At 44.9% G+C, this 17,784-nt stretch overlaps 1 long non-coding RNA gene across 1 annotated transcript; it reads left to right on the plus strand.

Annotated features, from left to right (window-relative positions):
- Positions 1-4,252: 4,252 nt before the first annotated feature.
- Positions 4,253-14,781, plus strand: LOC116959127. Its single transcript, XR_004405658.2, has 2 exons — positions 4,253-4,330; positions 13,552-14,781. It is a non-coding gene; the product is annotated as an uncharacterized LOC116959127 (long non-coding RNA).
- Positions 14,782-17,784: the final 3,003 nt, after the last annotated feature.

A 17,784-nucleotide genomic window follows, 5' to 3' on the forward strand; every position in this document is an offset into this window, starting at 1 on the left:
GGGAGTCATATAATATTTGCCTTCAATCTCTGCAAGGTGTCTGAGGTCCTTGGAGGCATCAGAAGGCAGCCATGCACAGAAACCAGACTTGACAGCAGCACCTTGTCTCCTCAAGGGGCGTGGGGATGTCAACGTCCTTGCTTGCTTTTTAGAAATTCATCAAGGAGAAACCTAAGTGGGTGTTGAATTTCACAGTCATGACACAGTCCAGCAAACTCCTCCTGAGAAGAGTTTGAGTGGTTCCCACCTGCACTGTTGGATCCCTTTGGCCTTGACAGCAATTAGAGTCCCTTGTGATGTTTCTACACTATGTCCCGCTGGATGTACAAAATGATATCATTAAATAGGTCACTTTGTCTCTCTTCATTATAGTCTTAATTTTATATCTCTGCCCCCCATCCCCTATGTGCCTGGCTGTTTATTCGGCTTGAAGTCAGACATAAATGGTAGTATATGAGTGCATCCTACCCTTGATGGTGAGTGAACATGAAATGTAGCTAATTCCTGTTGAGGACCTGCCTCTAAAATATTTGGTACAAAGAAATGTTCAGTACAAATGGGAGATGACACTAATTGACAATGCCATGCAGTCACCAGCTTGGCCAGTGACCCCGATGCTTCCTCATACCTAGCCATTCCCTGCTTTACACTGGGGATGGGGGGAAAATGTATTATATCTCCCAGAGAAAGGCATTTTGCCTTTTGCTGCAGGAGTTAGGGACCATTTGCCAGAGGAAAGCACTGGGTAAACAGATTTAATCCTGCTCCCTTTCAAGTCATAAAAAGCAAGGTTGGACCCAATGCGACAAAATGTCCCTGTTAACTACTGTGTAGCATACCAAACAGCCTGGTGTTGCAATAAAATATTTATAACTAATCATTTTGTTAGATGAAACATGTACTTTAGGGCACCTTTTATAATTAACAAGCAGTGTTCCAGTTAATTTTGCACATGATGTTTCACAGTTTATTACCAGGTACTACAAGGATACATAATAATTACCTACAAACAACTGCCCATATTAAGCTGTAGTATGGCAAACAAAAGCAATTAAGCTCCTGGGAAGCTTAGTATTATCTGTTTGTAAACAAGTGTAAGGGTAGGACCTCTGCCAAAAAAAAAAAAGTTGGGTTAGTGGGATGATAAAGCAATAAACCTTCCAAGGCATGAGAATGTTATGGTGGAGCCACAGTAATGGAGTAAAGAGGATGTTTTAGCAGTGACTTTAATGAAGGTGGACTTTGCTGACAGATAATGTTTAAAGATACTGGTAGAGTCAAGCTGTACTTAATGATGCATCAGATGACCTGAGCGCTGTCATTAACATTGAAATAGCGGCTCATGATCTGAGTAAGGCATTCTTAGTGGATTACGGCCACATGAACATATCCAGCGTTTATCATTAAGTTGTCTAAGTTGCAGATCAGAAACTAAAAGAAGATGTCTGAAGTGTTTGTGCTGAAGTGAAACCTCCAACACTTGCTATTCATCTCGTTCTCAACAAGCCTGAAGCTGTGGATATAAGGAACTGCTAGAGATGCGTTCTGACCTAACCAGAGAGCAGAGATGTAGCACTCTTAGTTCACTGACTTGATCACAGCAATCCGGAGTGCTAAGCCATCTCCTATTTGTTTCTGCTGTGGAAGCATAGAACAGCCACTACCACCACTTCCCGTGGATGTTTGGCAGGACAAGCCTAGTCAGGAAGAGCTGGGCTTCGTCTTGCAGTCACAAGCAAGAGTAGGCTTAAAACAACCAAACCTCAACATTTTCCTATTACAGATGTCGTCTGAGGAGACAGCTTCAAATGCTTATTGAAGCATCTTCTGAGGATTCTTACTTCTGAGGTTAGAACTAGCAAAATGGGTATCTTGTCCCTTTTATTCTTGCTTGGCATAAGCAGGGTGTACAGCGCTCAGACTGAGCAAGGGAGGAGGAAGCCTGGTCTTGGTGCACCTGAGCAAGCCTCCCTCCCTCCATCTCTCCCTTCTTCCCTCCTTCAGCTCTTCCTAGCACAGACCCCAGCACTCCCTTAGGAGGCACGGAGTGGAAAATTCCCCTCTGATGCACTGTCCTGGTTGGGGCTGGAATAGAGTTAATGTTTCTTTTTGGTAACTAGAATAGTGCTGCGTTTTGGATTCAGCATGAGGTTTGGTATGAGAAGAATGCTGATAGCACACTGCTGTTTTCGGCTGCTGCTGAGATTTCAAGGACTCTCTGACTCCCCATGTCCTGCCCATGCGCAAGGGAGGGAGCACGGCCACAGCACCAGACCCAAACTGGCCAGTGAAATATTCCATGTCATGGAATTGTGCATTGTGCATCGCCCATTTATATTTTCTATTACAGTCATTGTCTTCATTTTATCACCATTATTAAACTGCTTCTATCTCAACCTACGAATCTCCCTTCACCCCTCCAATTCCCTCCCCTATTCCCAGGTTGGGGGGAGGCACTGCTGCCACATGGGTCAAAGCCAAGGGAGGGCCGGGAGCTCCGCACACCCACTGCCAGGGACATGCCCAAGTCTTGGGTCCCAGCACTGGAGGATTAGCCCATCCCATGAATTCACTGGGAATGTGTCATTTTCTGTCCTACTCTGAATGCAAAAGGCTGGGGCTGGCTCTGCTGGTTATTTGGGACCTGGTAATTCTCACAAATTTGTTACTTTTATTGGTGCTCTGGGTTCAATTATTGCAAACTGCTGTGCAGCTTTGCAAAGCTGATGTGTGCCTTCAGCTCTCACTGCCTTAATCGCTGGTCTTTTGGTAACCAGTATCTATGACATGAATTAGCCATCTGCGAAACGCTGCCCTGCTGTACCTGTGCCAAATCCTTATTTGAGATCAGGGACTGAGAGGGGAAAATGAGCCTCTGCGTACAATTTTCTTGCAAAACGTTTCTTGACTGTTTCTTTTTTTAAGGCTGTGTCAATATTTGGCTCATGTCCTCTGTGGAGGTAAACATTTATGCTTCAAATATAATGTAAAACCAAAGTGAGAAATGAAGGTCTTTAATGATGTTCAGTTTGAACGCTGACATAATTTTTGCGAATTTTCACTGCATTTAACTTTCTTCTTTTTGTCCCGTATTATCTTGGTCTGTTTGCAGGATAACTGATGTTCCCCAGGCAGTCTAGCTCTGGTTAGGAACACCCACCCTGGTTGCTCCATTTGGATATTGTTGCACCAGTTTCTTTGAGTTTGCCCTAAAAGCGGAGGCAGGACAGCTGAAGAGACATACAACCAGATGAAAAATTCCTGGTTTCCTTTTTCATGCTGAAGCCAGCAGATGGTGCTTACTGCCTTTACACACTTCTCGGAGAAACCCTATACTATTCCCTAGTTTATTTATGGTGTTTACCAGGGAAGAGTTATAAGGCTTACAGCTACTTGTCACTTTTCAGAGAGCTGAAGGATTGGGCTCTGAAAGCAAAACACATCCCACAGTGTTGAGAGCTTTAGGATTTCAAACCCCTACGAGTGTGGTTGTTTTCATGGACTGTTTTCTCAAAGTGCTGCTTTGCTGCCATCATAATTGTTTGGGGGGGGTTTTCTTTAAAATTGGAAGGTGGAGGCGGGAGGAGAGCAAGTTGTACCACCTCCTTGGACAGGATTCAAAGTGGAGCTTGCAGAAACGGTTTGTAAGAGACAGATTATGCCTCTTGTATGGGGTTGCCAAGGCTCAGGGGAGCCTGTGCAAGTTGGGGTGATTTGCAGGGAATACTGAGTAGTGTGTGCTTCCAGGAAGGATGCTCTGAGACCACTTCAGTCCAGAGGAAAAGGGTGATAAACTCTCAGAAAAGCATCTTTGCAATCCATTCCCAGCACTGGTAAAGAAGTACTATCCATCCTCACTGCCAAGGGGAGAAAGCTGTCGGGTTCCCACATGTGCTTTGGGAGACCTTTACACCTTGAATATTTTCTCAGAACAACTACAGCTGTTCTCTCTCCCAGTGTGACTTACATCTGCTGGAATGTGCACAGAGACTGGGCTACATGGATTTAAAAAAGCCTAAAAATAAAAAGTATATATCAGAGCTACTCTGTGATGGAGAGTGTCAGCAGCAGTGTGCTGAAGATAAAAGACTCACATGTACACCATTCACTCCCATGCAAAGAGCTTACCTTCTTCTTGTTTATTTAATTATGTGTTTCCTTTCTACAGCCAAGAAACCAGAATAGAAAGTCACCCAGCAGACTGCACCTTCCTGTGAGCACATCTTTTATTCAGTATTCTCTTTCTCTTGTTCTTTGTAGCTGAATTATTATGACTCCGCTACAGAAGTGATTTCTACCTCCAGCCATGAGTCGACAGCTTTAGTAATAGGTAACAATTTTGCTTATCTTTAAAAAGGGTTGGAATTTCTTTCAAGATAATGTGTGCCCAACCAGCTCTCCCTGCTTCCAGCCCCGCCAGTGTCAGTGCTACATGCCTCCTCTAGGAGTAGCCTGAGGTTTAAACTTTTCCTTTGATGATGGAAGCAGAAGCAGTATTCTCTTTTTAGGTTCTTTTTTGGTTGGATTTTTGTTTGGGTTTTTTTGTTTGTTTGTTTGTTTTGTTTGGTTTGGGGTTTTTTTTTGTTTTTTTGTTTGTTTGTTTGTTTGTTTGTTTTTTAATGGATTATCTGTTGTACAAGCACAGCTACATCTTCTACATAGGAGGGCAATTTCTAAACCCATCAAGGCTGATTAAAAAAAGCAGCAGCCCTGCAGCTGGGCTAGCCTAATTTCCTGGCCATTCTTACCAGCTTTGGCAGCTAACCCAGGGGAGTGAGAATTGCAAGGAATCCATGCTGCTCGGTACTCCATTCCTGCACTCTTGCATCCTCAGGTTTTCTCCAGACAACATTGTTTCCTCCTTTCTGCACAGTTATACTGGAAACTTTGTGAAGTCTGAAATATCGGTCTTTTCCTGAGACTGCCAACTAGTTTTTTTTACTTCACTGGAAATAACGCAATATAAAAATCTCTGATGATTAATATCTGTATGATTTGATCATGTGTGGGTAGTGTGAATCAAAGATTTTCTAAGTGATGTAGCAGAAGAGCGTGTCTAGTTTTGTCAGAGAACAGGAGGGGCTTGGCCCAGTTTGAACCCTTGCTGGCGACTTAGTGCATTTCAAATACCTGGAGCTCAGATCCATGGCATTAACACTTTGTATTAATCAAGATAAAAATAGACATATGGAATAATGTTTTAGTTTTCATCTGTGTCCAGGAGTGCCAAGCACCTGCCCTTTAATCTAACTTTCTATCAATAACTTTAAAAATGGGTATTGAAAACAAATGTTAAGTGGTTACTGAAGTATTATCAGGCTGCTTAATTTCTGGGTTATGTCATGTGCAGGCTGACTTACCTTGATCCTTAAATAACCAGTCTACAAGAAAAAGGCTTGCATATTCAGTTCACTTTCTGTCCTATTTCTGGGACCATGGTGCGAGCACAGGTCTTGTAACTGAAGGTGAAAAGTGCTCAGCAACTTCATGGCCCCATTTCAGCAAAGCACAGGCAGCTGCCAAACGCTGAGCTCCGTGGCAGACATGCAAATAGGCTGCTTTGCTTTGATGGAGTGAAGAAATAGGAAGGTCTCTAAATCTGCTTTCCTCCCAAAGAAGTCAATTGCAGAGCTCCTCTCGATTTCAGTGAGAGAAAAGCCCTCTTTCAAGGGTAAGCAAATAAATGTATTTCACCGATACAGAGATCAGCACTCACGCAGCTTTGCAATGTGAAACGCTGAGCATCTCTAGCATCACGGTGAGCGCTGTGCTGCCTTGCTACAGGGTGCTTTATCACCCAGCCCAGACCTTCCCCCACCCGGGCTGCCTTCATCTGCCCACAGAAGCAGAGCACGAGGAGTCACGTCTCTTCCAGGTCACCTTGGGTTTCCATAGTGACTATTTGAATGTGATTGTCTTATCAATCAGAACCTCCTTTACTCTCATAAGCAACTATAAAATCTCTTCTGGTTTCTATAGCAACTGTCTTTAAATCCATATATTTGTTTTCTCTAGGCTTAGCTGAATTGTCAGAAACAGAGAAAATTAACTGCTGGTACAATATTTCTTATATTTTTTCCCTTAATCTATCATTTACTGTCATCCAGAACAACAGTTATGGTGAGGCTACTGTCCTTTTGTTTCGGTTACTTAAAGATCCTCTTTGCTGCCTAACCACACGAGCAATGTCTCTTAAAAATCATTATTTTCACGAGGAACGTGAAACCTCTGGAGTTCAGTCTTTCCCTTCCCAATTCAGACCCCTATGTCATTCTGTTCCCAGGCACTTAGAAATAAAAATGGAGCTGTTTTGTTACCCCCAATCACTTCTTGTAATAATATGCCAGAACAGTACCTTCCCTCCAGTAACCTCAATGCAAAGTACAGTCGTTACCTTACAGCAACTCTGTGAGTTAGTCAAATATTATTACTGGTGTAGTATCAAGAATGTACACAAGGTTAACAGCCCATCTATGCTGCAGACCAAATAAATGTCATGAAGGTTATTTTTTTTTCAGCCCAAATGTGGTAACTGCAGAGAAGGCCGATATCACATTGTTTATGGTTTCCTTTCACCAGACAGCAGGCAGGCATAAAGTTATCTAAAAGAGCTGACACTAGCACAATCACAGCTACGCTCTTACTTCATGATCTAACTATAAACATTGCTTTTCAGTCTCAAAGTTCGTTTTTCCTGCACAGATCATAAGTAGAAAATGTGCTTAATTCAAGGTTATAAAGTTAGTAATAGACCATTATTCTGTTCTGAAATTCTGTGTCAGTGTTTTCTGGGATCCTCTCGGTAGCAGCAGATCACAGCCATACCAGATCTGCTACTGAAGGGGAAGAGAGAACCTCAACTCCATCTGTGGTGCTGGTTTCTAGCTGTCCTGGGATTTTCTTACTCTTCTTCCTCTGGATTAGGAAAACAATTTTGGTTTTGGAGGAAGATAACATTAATTTCTAACTTTTCCTGGTTCCTCTGGTGCTTTTGTTTGCTCCCCCTTGCCCAGACCTGCGAGGGGGCTGGCACAGGCATGTTTGTGCCCGTGCGATGGGGCAAGCAGCACGTACAGCGACACTGGGGAAGCTGCAGTCGGCCCACCTTGCTCCTCAGGAAAAGGTTTGCTAACAAACTGGAAAAAGTTCGAGGAAAGGTGAAAAAAATAGCCGGAGGGCTGGGGTTGTGGTGACACATTAGAGAAGAGCTAAAGAGCTCTGGGTCAGTTAATAGGAAACTCAGTAACTGTCATCAAGGATTGGGAAATCTTGTCGGTATGGGAGGAGGAATACACTGAGGTGATAAAAAGGAGCGGAGTTAATTACTTCTAAAATTAAAAAAGAGGAAAAGGAAGTGACTCTGGATCATAACGCCGACTTCACGAAAGGTGGTCAGTACTGCAGGGGCTTGGAGCCCCCGGCTGCCCGGCTGCGCTGAGGGGGGGTTCCATGTTTTTCCAGGGGGCACCACTGGTGCTGCTCACGTTGAGCTGCAGGTGAAGGGGAGAAAGGGGCAGGGGGAAACCTCGAGGGGCAGGGGGACACCTCGAGGGGAAGGAGAGGGCAGCTGGCCATGGGAGCTCCTCCAAGGAGAGCAGGAGGGAACCAGGAGATGTTCACAGCCCACCAGGGACTAAAAGTGTTTGCGATCAGTAAGAAGCGTGACCTGCCCGTGACAGGCGGAGGGGACCGGGGGGGGGGGGGGGGGGGGGTAGGTCCAGCTGTGGGTCCCTGAGCTGCTGTGGCAGCCTTTGCCGTGTGTGCCGGCGCAGAGCTGGGTGCGGAGGGCGAGCAGCTCCCACCAGCTAATGGTGTCCCGGCTGCCGGTGCGGGAAGCAAGTTGCTGGTGTCTTTGGTGACTGCGAGCTCAGGACCGTGGCTCCATTGCATCGCTGCGGGTACAGCTGGACACCCGAGAGCACAGCACTGTGGCTCGTTGCTCTTAATACTGCAATCCCTTCATCCATACGAACCCCAGAGAAAAATCACTTCTGTAAATAAATGCTCTGCAGAAACACAAACTGTTTTCAACAGGAGGCTTGGCTGGAGCTGTTCCTCATCCCTAAACTCCCAATCCTATTCTGCCCAAACAGATGTCCTTCAGATGAGCAGGGCTTTCGGCCCTGTGCAGGGTCCTGCCACATCACTGTACAGCACCAAGGCTCTCGCAAACCCGCTTACAAAGCTACTGAGTACTGCTCAGAGAAGGGATGCCAGGAGCCCAGCTGACTCAGGGTCTGCAGGGGAGATGGCAGCGGGCAGAGACAGGGCACAGGGAAACCACGGAGCAATAATAGCTAGCAAGGAAAGCCACTTTCTTTAGGCAAACACTTGTAGCATCTCTTCACTTGCAGTGAAGAGCTGCTGTTGTTGGCTAAACGTTCCTGAGAAAAGTCGCACAACTTCACTCTCCAAAACACAAGTGTTAATAGATTTGGGCCCGTTACATTTGACTTGGCATAATAAGAAAATCACAGATGGAAACTGCTTAACATGGAGCTGTTCTTATCTAAATTTCAGTCAATGTGCAGGCATGCCCAGAAGCCATACAGCACCGATCTTTTACCTTCTTATATCTGAAGATGTTAAAATATTTTCTGTGATGTCCACTGTTGAGGTCTGTAGAAGCTACCGATACAATACTCTGATTCTTTCAGTGCAAATTTGCTGAAATTGTCTAAGTTCTGAATGTGTAACTCATACATAATCTGTGCAAAATGAACATGTGCCCTTTGCTGTCATTAGAAGAACGTTTACAAGTCTGAAGTCAAATACTCAGGCACTGGGAAATGCCAGAGTTGAAGCTATCTCTGTAGTTGTACCTCAGGTCATTTCCATGAAATGCTTTGAAGACGCAGAACACTTCTTGCTCGACTTCCCACCACCCTCCCCAGGCAGACTGAGCTTTATTTCCTTTTCTTTTCCCTGTGGATTTGGGACACTGAGGCCCAGAGCTGATGGGTTTGGGCTTGCCCAGGAGCAACCAGGAGTGAGCTCTCTGCTTGCCTCTATGCACCCAGCATGCAACCCCTTTATGTTACTGCGGATATACTTACTCTTCTCTACCTAAAATTGAGGAAAAGGACAGCTGGGGAGAAAGAAGGGGTTTTGCACTGCTGTTTTCTTCCCGAAGCATGTGGATGGGCAGGTGTGAGGCCCATCGAAGCACAGCTCAGGAAGGACCAGAGGAGTGTCATAACGGGGGCAAATAAGGAGCACATTGCTTGCAAAGACCAAAAGTCTCATTCTCCTTATCTCGGTTTTCAGAGCCACTTAATCCCCGCGTCTTTCTTTCCCCTGTGTAGCTGATGTATCGGGAAATGGATGCAGAGCAGCTCCATGTGTTCCTGCCTTCCCTGGGGCTTGCACAGCATGGCTGGTAGTCCCTCCATCCCTCGGGAGCGTGGGGAGCACAGGCTGTGTATGTGTAACACCCCACTTTCTACACGGTATTTGGCTGCACATCCCGGTCATCTTCTTGGCAGCTGCCCCCAGGAACACGACTTCGTTATTTATGCTGCTCCCTCTCCTGCTCCCACTGTGTGGGTCCAGAGCCTGTGATGAGTTTTCCCTCGGGTGAGTGACTCAAGTGGGAATAAGACCCAGCAGCCGTGCTGGATACTGCCCCAGCAGTTTCCACTAAATTAACTCTGGAAGACAGCCAGTAAGGAAGACCAGTAACCAAGGCTTGGCATGCTGCTCACTGGGCTTTCATGCCCCTGCAGGCTGGCCTCAGTCCCTCGCCCTGAGACCACTCGACTTCCAGCCCTCTGAAACTTCTGAGCACCTCTCCCACAAACAGCAGCACTTTCTGTAGGAGGGACAGTAGGTAGGCACTGGTTATGGGGTTAAAAATGGCTGGCAAAAATACTGTCTCCATCCCTCACTGGAAGAGCGTGGGATGTGCTCTGAGCACAGCCATGGGGCAGGTCCTGCAAATGAGGTGGTGGCTGCCCTCTCCCGTGACTCCCACCAGGGTGCAGGGTGATGCAGCCTGGACCTGGGCAGCTGTGTGCCCACCCGGCAGTGGCGACTTAAATGCAGTCTCTGGACACCCAGATCTATGTTTGTTCAAAGGCACTTTAAGTACTAGTGTTGTCCAAAACCCTGGGTTCTTTTACCCAATGTGCAATGAGCCAAAAAACGCACAGAGCCAAGATATTTGTTTAATCCATATCTGTACAGGGATGGGTGCTAGGTAGTAATTCCATAAAGCTAGCAGACCACACACAGTCAAGCGACACACACATACTCTTCAAACTAGAGGAATACACATTTAATGTAATGACCACTGGTTATTTTCTTATCACTTTGTTCCTCATTGTTTAAGAACATGCCTTGTCTTGATTTAAAGTTACAGTGTCTTTTTATTGTTCTGCAAAAACTCAAAGGGTGAGGGTCTTATCTGAGTAGGGGGCTTTTTCTCATCAAGAGGTGTGGTTTTCACATTATAATGAACTAAATTCATCTAAAGGACACAACTTGGACAGTCTTTAGGGTATCTCTGAGCACATGACCAAGGGAGGTTTCCTTGTTCCTCAATTCAAGGTTCTGTCTGTTCTTTTATCTTCTTCCCTTTGCAAGGCTCTACTATCTTTGAGTCTATCATCCCGTCCCAAGGCCTTGTCCTGTGAAATGTTTCTTCTTTGTTTTAACAGTTAATCTTTCATCACTAAACCCCACCCAAACTCACACTCTGGCCCCCACTGTAGTATTGGTGAGATACCTGAGAACTTGGTAAAGGTGAGCTAACGACATGCCTCTTCCATGATGTTCAACAGAAAAGAAAGCTGGGGCATGAAGGTGAGGATGAGAGGTGGGAATGTAAGTGGCAAGTTTGAGCTACTTTTCAGAGTCCAAATTTCCTTTGTCTTTTTTTGTTTGTTTGTTTTCCTTTAAAGACAGCAGAAGTATGGGATTTTGAAATGGGAAAGCAATTGTTTGAGTTCACTGATGCTTCACGGAGGGGCAGAAATCACCTGCTTGACTTTTGATAGCAGTGGAAGAAGCTATATTTCTTTTTATAGCGGTTACATCTCTGTAGGCATTACTGCCAGTGCCTGCAGCAAAGAGCTCTGCATTTGAGTCCTGTGCTAGGCTGGCTACAGGAGGCAGAGGTGGATGCCTGAAGATGATAGGGAGTTACCACAACAGGCATTGCCTGCATGCTCTGAAAAGTGGTAAGCCGTTTGCAAATTTCTGGAAGACTGGGAAATATTTAAAGGAAGTAAATGAGAGTAGATTGTGGAGGTTTTTTTCCCCTGCAGAAGGAAAGTGTGATGAGATCTGTGACTGTATGTATGCAGAGGTGAACAGGAGCAAGTAAGGTCTCCCCTGACATTGAGTGAGCCTTGTCTCAGGGCCAGATGCATTGGGTGGGAGTTTATGCTGCAAGTAAGCGTGCTTTTCTGTGGGAAGTTCCTCCCCTGAGACATTCCTGAGGGATTAGTCAGATGCGTATGCCTCCGAAAGAAACATATACTACAGCTTCTGGAAAGAAACGATCAAAAATAAACCCAAGCAGAGCTGTGGTGCAAGCAGATGGAGCTGCCCAGCCTGGCCAAGCAGGCTCAGGCTGTCCATGGCTGGGTCTGCTCACCCACAGAGTGTGTGCAAGTCAGATGGTGCTCGAAAAACCAGGTTATCTGTGCCCCTGATCTCCTACACCACAGAAAACACACAGGTGCTATTTGTAATATAGCATCGCACGCAAGCCAGAGCGTTCGGCACCCATCATAGGTACAAGCACATCGATGAAAGGTTCAGTAGTTTCTAAGAGGAATAGTAATTCCAGAGCAGGAAATTATTACTATTCCATCCTTCTGGAGACCAGCAGGTAAATTTGCCCAAGTTTGAATATTTGAACTAACCAAGTGTAAATAACACATCTCTCTCTAATTTTGGAAAAGTATGTCGATAAATCAAAGACATCCTGAGCAGTGTCCTGAATGTTCTTCTAGGTATACTGTGGCTGTTGGGTGGGACAGAAGAATAAATGTGTGCTTTGTAAGTAGAAAGACTTCATCTAAAAGAGATGGTCTATTAGCATAAAATAATAGGAAATTGTTTTAAAAGAAAACCTGATGCCAGTGTTTAGGTCTTGGTAAAAAATAAAACAGAACAAAAATCACTTTGCCACCGCTAGAACCTGCTGTCTGAGCTTGAAACCAAAACTATGACCAAGACAAATCTTTGGGGATCTTTCCACAGGGGAAGTGGTGTTACACTAACTGCCCACCCCTTCTGCCTCACCCTGGAGAAACACCCAGTTGCTTGGCTGTGGGTTGACTTTGGGAACTGGGAGCAATTTCATTGAGTTCAGCTTGACTAATCAACCCAGAGAGCCGGGTATGTCTGTATGTCTTTGCAGAAGTGCTACTAGGCTTTATTGTCCTCTAAACACAGTCTTGGACCATTTGTTGGGAAAAACAAAACAAAACAAAACAAAACAAAACAAAAAACAAACAAGCAAAAAAATCTGTGTAAAGCTGCATTTGCCAGTGATCAGAGAAGTGTTCAGCTGCCTCCTGTTGGGTAGCCAAATTGTGGTGACAACAGCCAAAGTTGGATTTTAAATGTGGAGAGGAAGCATGTTTGTTACTTCTGCTGGCTTGAAGGGTCTGCTCTTTCCTTACAAGGTCCAGGATTCCCTTTGGAGCCCCTGGGAGACACCAGCAGGCATTTTCCCCCAAAAGATGTTTTCATTATCACGAAATGGTCATTTGTTGGAACCAAACGGCTTCAACAAACTGGGCAACATGGAGAATGGGACTGAATGGGAAAGAAAAAGCTTGTAATTAGCTGCTGGCTATTCTGGGACACTCCTCCTGATTGCTTTCTCTTTAAAAGAAAACACAGTTCATTTTATCCAAAACTGGGGGAGGGGGGGAAGGGGAGAAGTCAGAAACCTCTTTACCATCAGTGAATTTCCCATTTTCTGGCCAGCTCCTTTTGCCAGTAGGGCTACACAGCCTGTGTAGCACTGACCTTCCCATCCTCTGATCCGGGAGCACATGTCTGGGGCCAAGGAAGGTAATCCTTTTCTGGCAGTGGCCAAACCAGCCTCCCCCTTTTTGGTCTCCTTGGTCTGGGACTCAGCAGACGAGGTCCACCACACTCAGAAACTTCAGCCCTTTGACAGGATGACATAGTAAGGATCCACCTCAAGTCTGTATTTCAGATACATTATTCAATTAAAGCAGTAAGTTATGGCATAATGTAAGTCAGCATGGCACAACAGATAAAGACTTGGTCTTGATTTAATTCAGGCAAATGAGATTTTCGTGTTAAACTTAATTCACTCTTAGCATCACGTGGTTCTTGGTCAGTAGTTTTCATATGGTCTAGGAGGAGAAGTCAGAGACAGAAATGATCTGAACATGGGGAGGGCTAGGCTGCATGGTTGTGAACTGAGGTGGGAGGTGGAAAGCAGGTGCCACCAAGCCTGTGGCAGGGTCAGGCTTATGTGTATGGTCTGACCAAGCCAAAGGACCTGCCGAATGTGAGGGAAGGATGAACGCTTTCCCTTTCGTGGCTCTTCTCTCCTTCCAGCCATGCCCACGGTCAAAAGAAGATATCCTGTGTGTTGGCCACCGTCCACCGGCTCTCCTCGCCTCAGCTGGCTACGGAGGTGACGCTGTAGTTTGGATCGTGCCCTCTGGCTGTGTCTGCCGCAGGATTCACACGATGCATCCCACCGACTGCGCCGGCGGCGGAGGCAAGTGCTGCTTGGGAAAACCGTAGAGACAACGAGTATACCCCAGCTTTTCCAAAATCTTTGCAAAAGGAGCATCGGAAAAGTATTTAAGATAGATTGAAATGGTTGGCTTTGACTTTTATGGGGTTACTTCTGGCATATACTTATTTTACAGATTATAAACATAATCTGAAGTGTTCTTCTAAAGGAAAACAGAACTGGTTTTGTTCTGAAAATGCTAAAACAGCCTCTTTTAGAGACTTGCTGGACTTCTTTACTAAAGCGCTGCTCCAAACTGAAACCTTAGTAAAAGCCATCATTCAGCAGCCTGCTTTGCATTTCGGTAGACTCAAGTTTTCCAGTGTAAAATGTTTCCATCTTTCTTTGACTAGCTGTGCTGAAAGACATCAGAGGTGATATCTGATACCAATAGCGACCTTGAGAGGCTGTAAAGGGGCAGCTCTAATAAATACATATTGGTACATGACAGCTGGCTAAGAAAAAGGCAAAGGTGGTGCGCTTATAATTTCAACACAGCAACAGGGGGATATCTTGCTGTGTCAATGTGATGTATTTTATTCATTTAACATTACTCATTACAGAAAAGTAATACCAAACTGTGTCATTTAAGTAATACTTAAATTCTTTTGCATTTAAGCAAGCTTGCAGTGAACATGTAATTTTTTTTTTTTTTTCTTCCTTTTGCTTTCTCAGCTGCAGCCACAAGCCGTAAAGCCGTATTGCTACAGGCTCACATGGCTGGGCTGGGGTCTGGAGCAGCAACTCTCATTTCCAGTGGGGCTCAAGGCAGGAGTTAACACTGGGATGTCATGAACGCCCCAGCACACATCACAGCTCTGTGCTGTACAGGGTGGTTTTATAAATGATCTGTACAATGTCAGTTTGGGTTTTACTTACAAAAAAGACTATGCTTATGTGTTTTTGGAAAAACATGAATTAGTCATTTCTCAGTTTGCAGTCATAACTAATCATCCCTCTCCCTCTGCTTTTAATCCCTGAGTCTGTAGATGCAGATTATTGATTTTTCAGCATCTTAAAAGAAATCCCTTAAATTGGTGACAGCACAACACGCTTCTCCTGTGGGGTAAAATCTACAGGACCGCTGGCCCTTGCATGAGGCGGTGATTCGTCCTGTGGGAGAGATCTGATTTTCCCTGATAGCATAACTTGCTCTAATATTTTTGAACTATTCTGGGGTTGGGTTTTTTTCATTAAATGTGGATATTTTCTTGTTTCCTCCCTTCCTTTATGTTAAAGTTTTGAATTACAGTAATCATTTGCTCAGAAGACAAATATCCAGAGAACAGCTGAGGTGGATAATAAAACAGAGAAAGCTGTTGCATTACAGTATGCTGGTGAATAAATACCTGGTAGGCAAAAGATGATCGGTGGAGGAAGGTTTGGGACCACTGCTTCTAACTCTAATTTCATCCCCTCTGCACTCCCCTCCCACCAGACTCATATTCCACCATTACTGAGAAACATTTTTGCCATCACCATTTGTTTTTCTGCAGGTTCTTTCTACTCCTGGAGCCCTCTTGGGTTCACACCTGTAAACTTGCCCACCGGCACCTGCTCACCATGCAGAGCCGAGCTTGGCACCATTTGTGCAGCTCCAGAAAAATTGTGCATGAAGAGGGAAAAAAAAAAAAAACACATTCTGTCTGATGAGCTGCTGCAGACACGCATCTTTTCTTTGGGTTTGTTACAGGCTGCTGCATGATGCAGTGCACGGCCCTTAAAACAGGCCGTGTTGTATCATCACAGACTGTAAATTACCGGTTAATCACACAAGCAACCTGGATGTCCATCTTGGTCTGGAGCACAACGACAGCTCAGCTGTCACCCCCCACGAGCAGGTTCTCTGCACGGCCGATGGTGAGGGATGTGCCTGTGCTGACAGCACCAAGGGTGATGCCCTTGGGAATCCGGAGTGGGAGCCACCACAACACATGTGATATGGATTGTTCCTACCTAGATAAACTGTTTGAGTGGCTGTATGTATGCGTGTGCATCTGAGCAAACATGATAAGAGAAAATAAGGATTTAAACGAGCAAAGTCCTGCCTATGATTTATGGCTATTAAAAAAAAAAAAAAAAAACCACAAACCCCAAACAAATCAGAATCCTCTCTCCTCCCCCACGTTAATCTCTCTTCTCCTCTTGTACGTTCTCATAAATCTGTCCTTGGTAGTGCCATGGCTTATTTTCAGCACAGCTAGGTTTGCCCCTGTGTAGCATTTCAAGTAAAACAATTTAATGGCCCATTGGCTAAACGCTGACAAACCTACTTTGAATTCAGTAGGAGGTAAGGACTGAGCAAAATCTCAGCAAGGACTTTGGTATAGCATCCTGCGACACTCACACCCTGGCAGTTTAGTGGGAGCTATTTACCCATATGGGTCTGTTTCACGCTCGGCATGAAAACTGTTTTAACATTTTGTTGCATTGAAGCAGTACTACTAAGGCATGGACTTAGTTTTCATCTGTTGGGCTTTGTGCTCAGCCCTGCACAAGGCGTGTCCTCCTTGCAACATCATTCAGTGACACGTTCATCACTATTGACCTACCTCTGTGTATTACTGCAAATTCAATGGGATAGTGCAGGTTTATTCTTTATTTGGCTATAGATAGGTATCATTGGCGAGCATACATAAACACAGTTGTATTTTAACTGTGGTCTTACAGAGCTCAGTTTGGGTTGTGGAAATACCCACAAAGTACACAGGCCTAGAGCCAGCTGCTCTTCAATGGCAATGTGATTAGGTTACTTCATTACCAGCCCTCCTGGCAGCAGTGAAAACCTCAGCTCTGCCCTCTGGCACAGTCCAGAGGTTGCCAGCAGTGATCACTTCTCAAATCACGTGAAGCGCTGTTTCATGATGCCATTTCTACCTCAGCATCATTTGGATTTCTCTGATGCTCCCAGGAGCCTCAATCCTCAAAACAAGGGGCTGTGTCACAGCAGTGCCCCTGGGCAGGGGTACGGTATGTGCAGTCAGAGATCCTTGGTCAGAAAAGCCTGGTGCCCCCAGCTCCGATGTAGTCTGACCCCTTGGTTTCCTTTCAAAATCCCTTTGGGGGATCCCTCTCCTCCCCATTCTCTGGAGCCTTTGGGCTTTTTCTATTTTCCCATACGCATCCTACATTCTAAGGAGGAAGAACACGGTCAAACAATATTCAGAATTTACTTACTTCAGCCAGAAGAACTAGAGGACAGCTTTTAAGACACTTTTAAATCTGAAAATGCCCATGTTAAGAAGTTTTATGATGCTCGTTATGCTTTTTTAACCAAAAAAAAATCCCACCACCAAAAAACCCAAACTACTGTGGAAATGTTATGCTTAAATCATATTTTCTCCTATGTAGTTTTGTCTCCTTCACCACTTTTGAAAGTCAGCTGAAACTATCTGAATTAACATCCGCTGAAATCAATACCAGTTTGGGGGATTAATCAAGGTCCATAGAATAACATCTGTCTTAGAAAAATATTCCAAAAATATATACATGTTCATGTAATCTTCAAAGAGTTTTGCTTAATCACAGGGAAAAACAAAATACAGAAATATATGCATATGACAAACATTATCTGTAACAGAGCAGTAGATACATCTGAGCACCTGATTACCAGGGTAAACAGAGGAGTTAAAACTTCCACTCAAATTTAGTAACTCACATGGCAGTCCAGTATTCTCATCTACGCTGTTAAAAGAAGCAGTAGCCCTAATTCACATGAACGAAGAGCCAGGAGCCAAAGATCAGTCATAGCAAAGCTTCATAAGTCCCTCCTTCCATTACAGCTTGTTTAAAACAGTGACACTTTTTTCTGTTACGTGTATATTGTGACCCTGCTTTCTGCTCCTCCTCTCCCCAGAACTAAAGACTTTAGAGCTGGTATTACCCTGAGCTTTGAGACGAGACTTCCTTGTGCAGCTCTTCGCACGGTTACCTTCCCTCCCACCCCCCAGCCCCCGGACCTTTGGCCAGGCTGAGCTCGGGAGCTTCCCACTCGTGCTTCCTGGAAACACTGGGAACAAAAGGATGAAATTCAGTGTGAGATGTAGTAG

Source organism: Tyto alba, unplaced genomic scaffold (assembly GCF_018691265.1).
Source record: "Tyto alba isolate M040663 unplaced genomic scaffold, T.alba_DEE_v4.0 Super-Scaffold_2, whole genome shotgun sequence".
In the NCBI taxonomy this organism is placed as follows: Eukaryota; Metazoa; Chordata; class Aves; order Strigiformes; family Tytonidae; genus Tyto; species Tyto alba.